The sequence below is a fragment of the Mercurialis annua genome, linkage group LG2, assembly GCF_937616625.2.
Source record: "Mercurialis annua linkage group LG2, ddMerAnnu1.2, whole genome shotgun sequence".
Lineage (NCBI taxonomy): Eukaryota > Viridiplantae > Streptophyta > Magnoliopsida > Malpighiales > Euphorbiaceae > Mercurialis > Mercurialis annua.
This window is the reverse complement of record NC_065571.1, coordinates 4,760,583-4,772,621: the sequence shown is the minus strand read 5'-3', so window position 1 is coordinate 4,772,621 and position 12,039 is coordinate 4,760,583. Positions and strand designations below refer to the sequence as shown.

General features: G+C 41.0%; 1 non-coding gene across 1 annotated transcript; it reads left to right on the top strand.

Annotated features, from left to right (window-relative positions):
• The first annotated feature begins 6,369 nt into the window (after positions 1–6,369).
• LOC126670806 (small nucleolar RNA R71) lies at positions 6,370–6,476 on the top strand. Its single transcript, XR_007638802.1, has one exon. It is a non-coding gene; the product is annotated as a small nucleolar RNA R71 (small nucleolar RNA).
• The last annotated feature ends 5,563 nt before the right edge of the window (positions 6,477–12,039 follow it).

The window sequence follows — 12,039 nt, the reverse complement described above, 5'->3', positions numbered from 1 at the left end:
ACTGTTGAGAAGGGGAACATTCTCAACTTGATTTGATCCGCGGTTATCCCATGAAGCTTGAACGTATTGAGTACACCCAAGAATTTGGCGATGTGCGCATTGGGATCCTCTTGACTCAACCCGTAAAATGCACAACAATTCTCTAAAAGTTGTATCGTACTTGGCTTGATCTCAAAGGTTGCCGCTTGAACCGGCATTGCAAAACATCCAAACGTGGCATTATCCACATTCGGCAAAAAGAATTCGCCTAAAGTTTGTCTTGGTTGATTGTGCACTTGTGGATGCAAGTGGGGTCGATCATCCCTTGGGCGTTCTTGATGCCTTTGGCGATTCACATTCTCAAGTGGGGGAGGAGGCGGATAATGTTGTTCCGCTCCTTCCACTTGAGGATTGAACCGCTCACCTTCCTCAAAATCTTCATTCTCATTTTCCATGATAGCGGGTCTACGATTTTCCCGCCTCACACTTCTTTCAAAGCCCCCGAGATTGTCTTGAAACGGTTCTAGTGGAAGATTAGCCCTTCGTGTATTGTGCATACACTATAGTTGATATCCTACACAAACAACAACAAGCAAACCACGCGTAACCCGGAAAAAAGAAAAAACAAACAATTGTAACAAAAACAGAAAATAAAACTAACTCGACCGAACTACAACTAATTTCAATCAATCAATAAACACTCGTCACTCCCCGGCAACGGCGCCAAAAACTTGTTGAGGATAAACCCAACTTGTAATAGAGTGGACCTAAGTCCGAGTTATCGTACCCACAAGGAGTGAATTCAAGAGTGATTATCGATGAGAGTGATTTTAGTTGCTATTCAATTCGTTTAGCAAACATGAATATGGTTTTCAAAGTATCAAAAGTCTAAAGGTAAACAACTACTAAACTTGCAATTAAACAAGATTGAACAATAAGGATTCAACTAAGGGTAAAAACGCTTGGAGGTTGCTAGTCATGCCAAAGTCATATCTAGGTAGTTCGGGTCAAGGTGATATGAGCTTAGGTCGGGTCAAGCTATTCTACGGAACCAATTCCGCTCTCTCGAGCCGGAAGTGAATGAGTCAAAACTTGATTAACAATTTCGAAATCTAATCCACTCTCGTGCTCATAGATTTTGATAGAGTTAATCGAGCCGACTAATCAAGCAAACTCCACAACCAAGATAGCCCTAGATCATGCTAATGCATCTAGGTCTAAAGCATGTACTCCCCTAGGTATAGTCTAATTAGTTAACTCTCGTCCTCTTAATTAAACCACATAGCAAAGAATAAGAGGCCAACCTATACTAAGCATTAAGCTCAAGAAGCACAACAACCAACATCACCCATAAACCCTAACCCTAATCACCTATTTAATCAAGCATGGCAATCATAACAACCCCCAAACAAGGGGTTTAGCTACTAATCATCATCATGGCAAAACTAATTAAGCAATAATGAAGATTAGGCATAGAGTAAAGATTAAGTACCTTGGAGTAATAAATGAACCTTAAACACATGAACAAGATAATGAAGCTTCAATTAAAAGACTAATACTTGTATTTAATAAGTTTCCCAATATAGCAAAATCTGGAAATTAGTTTGAAGAACACCAAGAACTATGAAGATCCTTTACTACTTTTAGTAAGAACAATAAGAACAATGATTTAAAGCTAGAGAGAAAGTGTTGCTACAATAATGAGATGTCTATCAATTCTCTACCAAATCATGACATAACCTAAAATAGAGATAAAAGGGTTTTTATATGTTTACAAAAGAGGAAAGAAAAACATTCACTCAAGGAGTGTTTGGCCCAAAGAAGCAAAGAGAATCAAGCCTTGAAGCATTTGAAATCAAATTTCCCCCTTTACACAAGCCTAAGCTCGAATCGAGCTTGATTTTTTGCTCCTCAAGCTCGATTCGAGCTTGAATTTCTGGAACTCAGAGTGGTGAGCTCGAATCGAGCTCCCTCTTGGCCTTGGTGAGCTCGATTCGAGCTTGGCATTACGGTTTCAGCTCCGATCTTCAAAACTTCATAACTTTGCGTAGAAATGTACGATTGAGTCGATTCTTGAACCGTTGGAAAGCTTGGGACGTCTAATTCAACTTTCATGAAGAACACAAATTCATTTCAGGCTTCTAGCTGGTTCCAATTTGCCAATTAGTGCAGAGGGGTCGGTTTTTCAGACTTGCAAATGAGCTTTCGCCTCTTTTCCGTCGACTTTTCCATCTTTTGTATCAAAATGCTTCCGTGATGCTCCAAAGTACCTGAAATAATAAAACATATAATAAGGCACTCGGAATACCATAAAACCGTGATAAATCATAATAAAAGCATGCGGAAACGGCACCCTAAATAGGAGTAAAATACTCATATCAAACCTCCTCACACTAAACCTTGCTTGTCCTCAAGCAAGAAATGAATCTTACTCGGAGACGCATGCTAGCTAATAACTTCAAACCCGCATATATATCATACACAATATTCCAACTAATGAATTACCAAACGAATGATTCCCGACCTAACAACTAAGAGTGATGCAAACAAGTGAGAAATGCAATGTCAATGACATAAATTGATAGCATCAAGGTTACAATCACAGAAGCATGCTTATCGACCATTCTATATTACAAACTTGCTATCTTATGCGGGACGTGTATACAAATCGGATTCAAGCTACGTTGGGCACAACACGGCATAAATGTTCTACTACAAGCAATGGTGTATTCCTCACTAGATTTCACTCGCTCAAGATAACAAAGGGTATACAAAGAACACATGTAATAGTCACCATAGGCTTGCTCAAATTCCGGACTCCACTACCTAGTTCGGTTTTCGGCAACTATCAAATGGACTTTCAAGGGTTATAATGGGGCTAAGGGTTAGGGGTAGGTAAAAAGATAGATTTTTGCTAAAAACTTGACTTGAATAACAATTGCACTCTTTTACTTGGTCTAGCTTGGAAATTTTCATACAAGTGAACTTTTTAACAAATGAGAACTTTTCATGCCTTTGTTTATTCTTTCTTTCTTTTCTATTCTTCAATTTCTCTCTTTTTTCTTTTGTTTTCTTTTTCATGTTTTTTTTTTATTTCTTTCTCTAAGGCATTAACTTATATTTTTAGCACTTAGTTCACTTTTTTCAATAGTTCATCAAGCTAGAGTTTCCTTATGTTTTTATAAGAACTATTTCAAGTCAAGTTAGGGTGTTTTAGAGGTAAAATTTTGAAAAAGGTTGATTTGTGTGAAAATTGTGGTTTAAACAAAAATTTTGGTTAAGGCTCAAATTGTGTTATCTAGGGGAAAAGGGGTAGGCTTTTTGAGTGGGTTGGAGAAGTGTGTAATCCTAATTGCCATTATCACCTAATTGCCAAAAACTCAACAATACAATCTTGCCCGGAGATATGAGCAAGTTCTAGGACTAAACATGCAAAACACAACAACAAAATAGGCTCGAAAAAACTCAAGACTTGGGTGTGTTTTAACCAATGCTAGAACTACAACAATCATGCCACATATGCCCAATTTCCTAAAATTCAACAATTTTACTACATACACATCATGTATCCGCATCAAGCTCGTTGGTCATGCATTTAGGGTCAATTGTTGCTAACAAGTGATTTCACCCTAATCTTATCAACTTATGTCATATAATTGACATTTCACTAAGCAATCATCAACAACAATTGTTAGAACAAGAAAAACCATTCAATGATTCATTAACTAGAACATGACAATTGATATAATGCAAGTACTTGATCAACTTAGCTAACATGATACAAAATTAAGCTAAGGGTCATGCTCAAAGATTCGACCAAAATTCTCCTAAACAAAACATCAAAAACACACAAACAACTAAAATTAACAACGAAAAAGAAAAAACATCAAAACAAACAATCCTACGCAACTACATTCAATTTTCCAACCCTCCTCACACATTTCGATGCAATGTCCTCAATGCTAAGAAATTAGACAAATAAAAATTGAATTGGAGTTGAGTTTAGAAAATCAAATCTTGTGTGTTCAATCGAACACACAAAAACATAAATGAAACACTAAAAATAAGTAACAAAATATAAATGACAAGAAAAGAAATCGAACCTCTTGGGAATGCCTCCCAAGTGCGCTTGTTTTAAGTCGAAAGCTCGACTATCGATCCTCAAAATCATGGAGGATCAAAAAGAGCGACTTGCTCGCGATTTCATCGGTCAACACTCTAGGATATGGTTTGCACCATTCTCCAAGCACCTTAAAAACATCTCCATTGGCCCCCTCCAACTCAATCAAATCATTATCCAATTTGCGCCGTGTTTTAAACGGCCCGCTCCACTTAGAAATCAACTTCCCCGCTTGTGAATGTACTTGAGAGGTTCGAACTTGGACGTACTCACCAAGAGTAGCAACTTCCGTGCATATTTGTCTCTTGCTTGCGGTTGCTATCCCGTTGAGCTTCAACTTCCATGATGCCCAACGTCTTGGTTTTCCCTTGCGTGGCTTGACATGAGGTGTTGTCTTGATTTTTGCACACACAACCTCGGGTTCTTTCATAGGAACCTCCTTCATAGGCACATGGAATGTGGGCTCAATAGTATCAATCTTCATGCATTTCTCCTCCTCACACTTGCTTTTGCCATGCTTGATGTCAAACACCATGCTCTCATCATTCATTCTTAATGTTATCTTCCCCCCATTAACATCAACCAATGCTCTCCCCGTATTCAAAAAAGGACGCCCGAGAATCATGGGGCAATCTTTGTCGACCGCATAATCAAGCACAACAAAGTCCACCGGAAAGATGAACTTGCCCACTTTTACTAGCACGTCTTCCGCAACCCCGTGCGGTCTCTTGAGCGAATGGTCGGCCAATTGGAGCATCATGGAAGTTTGTTTTATCGGTTGGTTTCCACATATTTTCCTGAAAAGACACAACGGCATTAGATTTATACTTGCACCTAAATCGTAAAGACAATTAAGAGAAGTAGAAGTGCCAATTAAGCAAGGAATCGTGAAACTCCCTGTATCTTGTAGCTTGGTCGGTAGATTGCTTTGGATAATAGAACTACAACTTTCCGTTAGAGGAATTGTTCCGCCTTATTCCCAACTTCGCTTGTTCATAATTATGTGTTTCAAGAACTTAGCGTATTGGGGCATCTCTCGCAAGGCATCCCCCAGGCTCATGCTTATTTGAAGTTTCTTGAATATTTCAAGAAACTTATGAAACTTTTCATTATCCGGAGCCTTTCTCAACCGGCTTGGGAATGGTATTTTAGGCACAAAAGGTGGTGGTGGTGGTGGCCTCACATATGGTTCTTCAACATCAATATCAATAGCCACCTCCTCACACGACTTTGGTAGCTCTTGACTAGAGCTTGCAACATCTATTACCACTTGAGGCTCAACCTCCACAATCATTGGCCTCTTGCCATTAGCTTTTTCAAGATCCTTATCATGATCAACATCAAGGACTCTACCGCTTCGAAGTTCCACAACTTTGATGGCTTTCACATGCTCTCTAGGATTGTTTTCCGTAGTAGAGGGCAATCCCCCTTGAGGTCTACCTTGAAGCGAAAGTGCCATTTGTGAGATTTGAGTCTCTAAGTGATGGATGGTGGAAGCTTGGTTCTTCTCCCTTTGCCTATTTTCATTGTGAAGTTGCCTATTTTCAACCTCCATCTTTTCAAATTTCTCCATCAATTTGGCAAGCATGTTTCCCTCATCCGTGTTCCTTGGTTGTTGGAAACCGGGAGGGTGTTGTGGTCTACCACCATAATTATTCCCTTGGTGTTGGTTGTTGTGGTATTGACCTTGTGGTTGTTGTTGATATTGAGGTCTATTTCCTCCTTGAAAACTAGGACCCGCTTGGTTGGAGGCTTGAGCATTGCCTTGACCTTCTTGGTTTCTCCATCCAAAGTTAGGATGATTCCTCCATCCGGGGTTGTAGGTATTAGAGTACGGGTCATTAGCTTGCCCTTGGCCCCCAACATAGTTCACTTGCTCACTCCAAGCTTTCCCCGTGGCATAACACTCCCCACTACTATGGTTGTAGTCCCCACAATGCTCACATCCCACTTGAACATAGGCGACCGGTGCGTTTCTTGGAGCAACTTGTTTCTTGAGGGCATCCACTTGTGCTTGTAAAGAAGCATTAGTTGCTTTTATGGCCTCCATTTCCCTCACTTGATCAAGAGTCATTACCGACTTTTGAGTAGATGACGCTCTTCTATCAATAGGGCCCCAAGTGCTACTAACTATCGCCAACTTTTCCACCAATTCTAGCGCCTCTTCATACGTCTTTTGCATTAGTGATCCGCCCGAAGCCGCATCAATTGTTGCTCTAGTAGTAATAGTCGTCCCATCATAGAAGATTTGGATCACATGCTCTTTATTGAGCCGATGATGGGGGACACTCCTTTGTAAATCCTTGAAACGCTCCCATGCCTCATAAAGTGACTCCCCTTCAAATTGAATAAATTCAAGAATATCCTTGGTCAACTTTGTAGTCTTGCCATGAGGGAAATATTTGTTGAGAAACGCTTGAGCCAACTCTCTCCAATTGTGGATGGATTCGTTGGGTAGAGAGTGAAGCCATAAGCTAGCCTTGTCCCTTAAAGAGAAGGGGAACATTCTCAACTTGATTTGATCCGCGGTTATCCCATGAAGCTTGAACGTATTGAGTACACCCAAGAATTTGGCGATGTGCGCATTGGGATCCTCTTGACTCAACCCGTAAAATGCACAACAATTCTCTAAAAGTTGTATCGTACTTGGCTTGATCTCAAAGGTTGCCGCTTGAACCGGCATTGCAAAACATCCAAACGTGGCATTATCCACATTCGGCAAAAAGAATTCGCCTAAAGTTTGTCTTGGTTGATTGTGCACTTGTGGATGCAAGTGGGGTCGATCATCCCTTGGGCGTTCTTGATGCCTTTGGCGATTCACATTCTCAAGTGGGGGAGGAGGCGGATAATGTTGTTCCGCTCCTTCCACTTGAGGATTGAACCGCTCACCTTCCTCAAAATCTTCATTCTCATTTTCCATGATAGCGGGTCTACGATTTTCCCGCCTCACACTTCTTTCAAAGCCCCCGAGATTGTCTTGAAACGGTTCTAGTGGAAGATTAGCCCTTCGTGTATTGTGCATACACTATAGTTGATATCCTACACAAACAACAACAAGCAAACCACGCGTAACCCGGAAAAAAGAAAAAACAAACAATTGTAACAAAAACAGAAAATAAAACTAACTCGACCGAACTACAACTAATTTCAATCAATCAATAAACACTCGTCACTCCCCGGCAACGGCGCCAAAAACTTGTTGAGGATAAACCCAACTTGTAATAGAGTGGACCTAAGTCCGAGTTATCGTACCCACAAGGAGTGAATTCAAGAGTGATTATCGATGAGAGTGATTTTAGTTGCTATTCAATTCGTTTAGCAAACATGAATATGGTTTTCAAAGTATCAAAAGTCTAAAGGTAAACAACTACTAAACTTGCAATTAAACAAGATTGAACAATAAGGATTCAACTAAGGGTAAAAACGCTTGGAGGTTGCTAGTCATGCCAAAGTCATATCTAGGTAGTTCGGGTCAAGGTGATATGAGCTTAGGTCGGGTCAAGCTATTCTACGGAACCAATTCCGCTCTCTCGAGCCGGAAGTGAATGAGTCAAAACTTGATTAACAATTTCGAAATCTAATCCACTCTCGTGCTCATAGATTTTGATAGAGTTAATCGAGCCGACTAATCAAGCAAACTCCACAACCAAGATAGCCCTAGATCATGCTAATGCATCTAGGTCTAAAGCATGTACTCCCCTAGGTATAGTCTAATTAGTTAACTCTCGTCCTCTTAATTAAACCACATAGCAAAGAATAAGAGGCCAACCTATACTAAGCATTAAGCTCAAGAAGCACAACAACCAACATCACCCATAAACCCTAACCCTAATCACCTATTTAATCAAGCATGGCAATCATAACAACCCCCAAACAAGGGGTTTAGCTACTAATCATCATCATGGCAAAACTAATTAAGCAATAATGAAGATTAGGCATAGAGTAAAGATTAAGTACCTTGGAGTAATAAATGAACCTTAAACACATGAACAAGATAATGAAGCTTCAATTAAAAGACTAATACTTGTATTTAATAAGTTTCCCAATATAGCAAAATCTGGAAATTAGTTTGAAGAACACCAAGAACTATGAAGATCCTTTACTACTTTTAGTAAGAACAATAAGAACAATGATTTAAAGCTAGAGAGAAAGTGTTGCTACAATAATGAGATGTCTATCAATTCTCTACCAAATCATGACATAACCTAAAATAGAGATAAAAGGGTTTTTATATGTTTACAAAAGAGGAAAGAAAAACATTCACTCAAGGAGTGTTTGGCCCAAAGAAGCAAAGAGAATCAAGCCTTGAAGCATTTGAAATCAAATTTCCCCCTTTACACAAGCCTAAGCTCGAATCGAGCTTGATTTTTTGCTCCTCAAGCTCGATTCGAGCTTGAATTTCTGGAACTCAGAGTGGTGAGCTCGAATCGAGCTCCCTCTTGGCCTTGGTGAGCTCGATTCGAGCTTGGCATTACGGTTTCAGCTCCGATCTTCAAAACTTCATAACTTTGCGTAGAAATGTACGATTGAGTCGATTCTTGAACCGTTGGAAAGCTTGGGACGTCTAATTCAACTTTCATGAAGAACACAAATTCATTTCAGGCTTCTAGCTGGTTCCAATTTGCCAATTAGTGCAGAGGGGTCGGTTTTTCAGACTTGCAAATGAGCTTTCGCCTCTTTTTCGTCGACTTTTCCATCTTTTGTATCAAAATGCTTCCGTGATGCTCCAAAGTACCTGAAATAATAAAACATATAATAAGGCACTCGGAATACCATAAAACCGTGATAAATCATAATAAAAGCATGCGGAAACGGCACCCTAAATAGGAGTAAAATACTCATATCACATACCGAGTGGAGTTTTGTAGGCCGTCCTATACGCCCACAATGCATCATCCAATTTCAAAGACCAATCTTTCCGGGATCCATTCACCGTCTTCTCGAGAATCCTTTTCAATTCACGGTTCGAAACCTCAACTTGGCCACTCGTTTGGGGGTGATAAGGTGTGGCGACCCGGTGATGCACATTATACTTCCTCATAAGAGCTTGAAATTTCCGATTGCAAAAATGCGAACCACCGTCACTAATAACCACTCTAGGAGTCCCAAACCGATTCACTAACCGCTTAAGAAAACTCAACACCACTTTAGCATCATTAGTGGGCAAAGCCTCCGCTTCTACCCATTTCGAAACATAATCCACACATACCAAAATGTATTGGTTTTTGAATGAAACCGGAAAAGGCCCCATGAAATCTATACCCCATACATCAAATATCTCCACTTCTTGAACCGAAGTCAAAGGCATCTCGTCTCTTTTTGAGATGTTGCCTACACGTTGGCACCGATCACAATGGTCAACAAACTCTTTGGCATCACGAAATAAAGTTGGCCAAAAGAACCCGCTCTCAAGCACTCTAGCGGCGGTTCTAGCCGAACCATAATGTCCGGTCTCATGACATGAACTCAAAATGGGCATCATTTCTCCCAAGGACACACATCGTCTCAACATTCCATCACCACATATTTTAAACAAGAAAGGTTCATCCCACAAGTACCTTTTAACATCGGATAAGAACTTCTTCCTTTTGTGGGATGTCAAGTCCGGAGGCATGACTCCCGATGAGAGGTAATTTGCAAAATCGGCATACCATGGTGTCTCCACTTCCCGAATCATCATAAGCGTTTCATCCGGAAACCGCTCATTAATCTCCACACCAATAGGAATTGGTTCCGGATTCTCGAATCTCGAAAGGTGATCCGCCACCACATTCTCCGTACCCTTCTTGTCTCGGATTTCTACATCGAACTCTTGCATGAGAAGAATCCAGCGAATGAGCCTTGGCTTTGCATCTTGCTTAGTGAATAGATACCGTAAAGCGGCATGATCGGTGTATATGATGCATTTCGACCCAAGCAAGTATTGTCTAAACTTATCGAGAGCAAAGACAACCGCCAACATCTCCTTTTCGGTAGTGGTATAGTTGAGTTGTGCTCCCGCCATAGTTCTACTAGCGTAGTAGATCACATGCACCCGCTTGTCCTTTCTTTGCCCCAACACGCAACCCAATGCTTGGTCACTAGCATCACACATTAGCTCAAAAGGCAAACTCCAATCCGGAGATGAAATAATGGGAGCGGTCACAAGTGCCGACTTTAGCTTCTCAAAAGCATCTTGACAATCCTTTGTGAAGTCAAACGACGCATCTTTTACTAGCAAACTTGTCAAAGGTCGAGCAATCGACGAAAAATCCTTAATGAATCGCCGGTAAAAACCCGCGTGGCCCAAAAATGCCCGAACTCCTTTGACCGTAGTCGGAGCGACTAATTTTTCAATAACCGCCGTTTTTGCCCTATCCACTTCAATTCCCGCCTCCGATATCCTATGCCCGAGTACAATGCCTTCATCCACCATGAAGTGGCACTTTTCCCAATTTAGCACTAAATTTGTCTCCACACATCGTGCTAAAACCCGCCTTAGATTCGCTAAACAACCATCGAACGAATCGCCAAACACGGAGAAGTCATCCATGAACACCTCCATAATATCTTCAATCATATCGTTGAAGATTGAGGTCATACATCTTTGAAATGTGGCGGGTGCGTTGCATAGTCCGAAGGGCATTCGCCGGTATGCAAAGGTGTCGTAGGGGCATGTGAAGGTCGTCTTCTCTTGATCTTCCGGGAGGATTAATATTTGATTGTAACCGGAGTACCCATCAAGGAAACAATAAAACTTGTGTCCCGCTACCCTTTCTAACATTTGATCGATAAATGGTAGCGGAAAATGATCTTTTCGGGTTACCTCACTGAACTTCCGATAATCGATGCATACTCGCCAACCGGTTACCGTCCTTGTGGAGATTTGCTCTCCTTTTTCACTCTCCACCATTGTCATACCGCCCTTTTTAGGAACACATTGAATGGGACTAACCCACTCACTATCCGAAATTGGGTAGATTATTCCGGTGTCGAGGAGCTTGACGATCTCTTTGTGCACTACCTCCTTCATATTCAGATTCAATCTTCGTTGCCTTTGAGCCGACTTCTTTGACTCGTCTTCGAGATTAATCTTATGCATCACAATTTGAGGACTTATTCCTCGAATGTCGGAGATTTGCCAACCCATTGCTAACATGTGCTCTTTCACTACTTGCACAACCTTCCTTTCTTGATCCTTAGAGAGCTTGTTTGAGATGATTATCGGCAAGGTCTCATTCTCCCCAACAAAAGTATACCGGAGGTGTGGCGGAAGCGGCTTCATTTCAACTTTCGGGGGCAACTCCGAAGATGGTGGAGTCACATCATTGCTCTTGTCTAAACTTTCCGGCTTCGGTTCATCCTCTCTAGTATATTCATCATCCCCCGACTCGGAATGAAACGAAACTTGAGAGATTTGTTGAGGACAAATTTCTACCCTCTTTGCTTCGTTCAACAATTGCACATTCTCCCGGAGTTGCTCTTCCACAATCTCATCAATCACATCAATTCTCATGCAATCCTCCTCCTCGATGGCATTCCGCATCACTCTCTTCATATCAAATTCCACACTTTCCTCATCAATTCTCAAGGTGAGCTTGCCGGCATGAACATCAATGAGAGCACGCCCGGTGTTCATAAAAGGGCGACCAAGAATCATAGGACATTCTTTATCTACCGCATAGTCTAGGATCACAAAATCCACCGGAAAGATGAATTTATCCACTTTAACGAGCACGTCTTCCACTATCCCATACGGCTTTTTGAGAGAGTGATCGGCAAGTTGCAATACCATCGAGGTGCGCTTTACCGGTTGATCACCAAACAAAGACCTAAAAAGAAACAATGACATCAAGTTAATACTTGCTCCAAGATCACACAAGCAATTTATAGCATTCATATTTCCTATAGTGCAAGGTAAGTTGCTTTATTGGTAAGTTGCTTTGGATTATGGAACTACA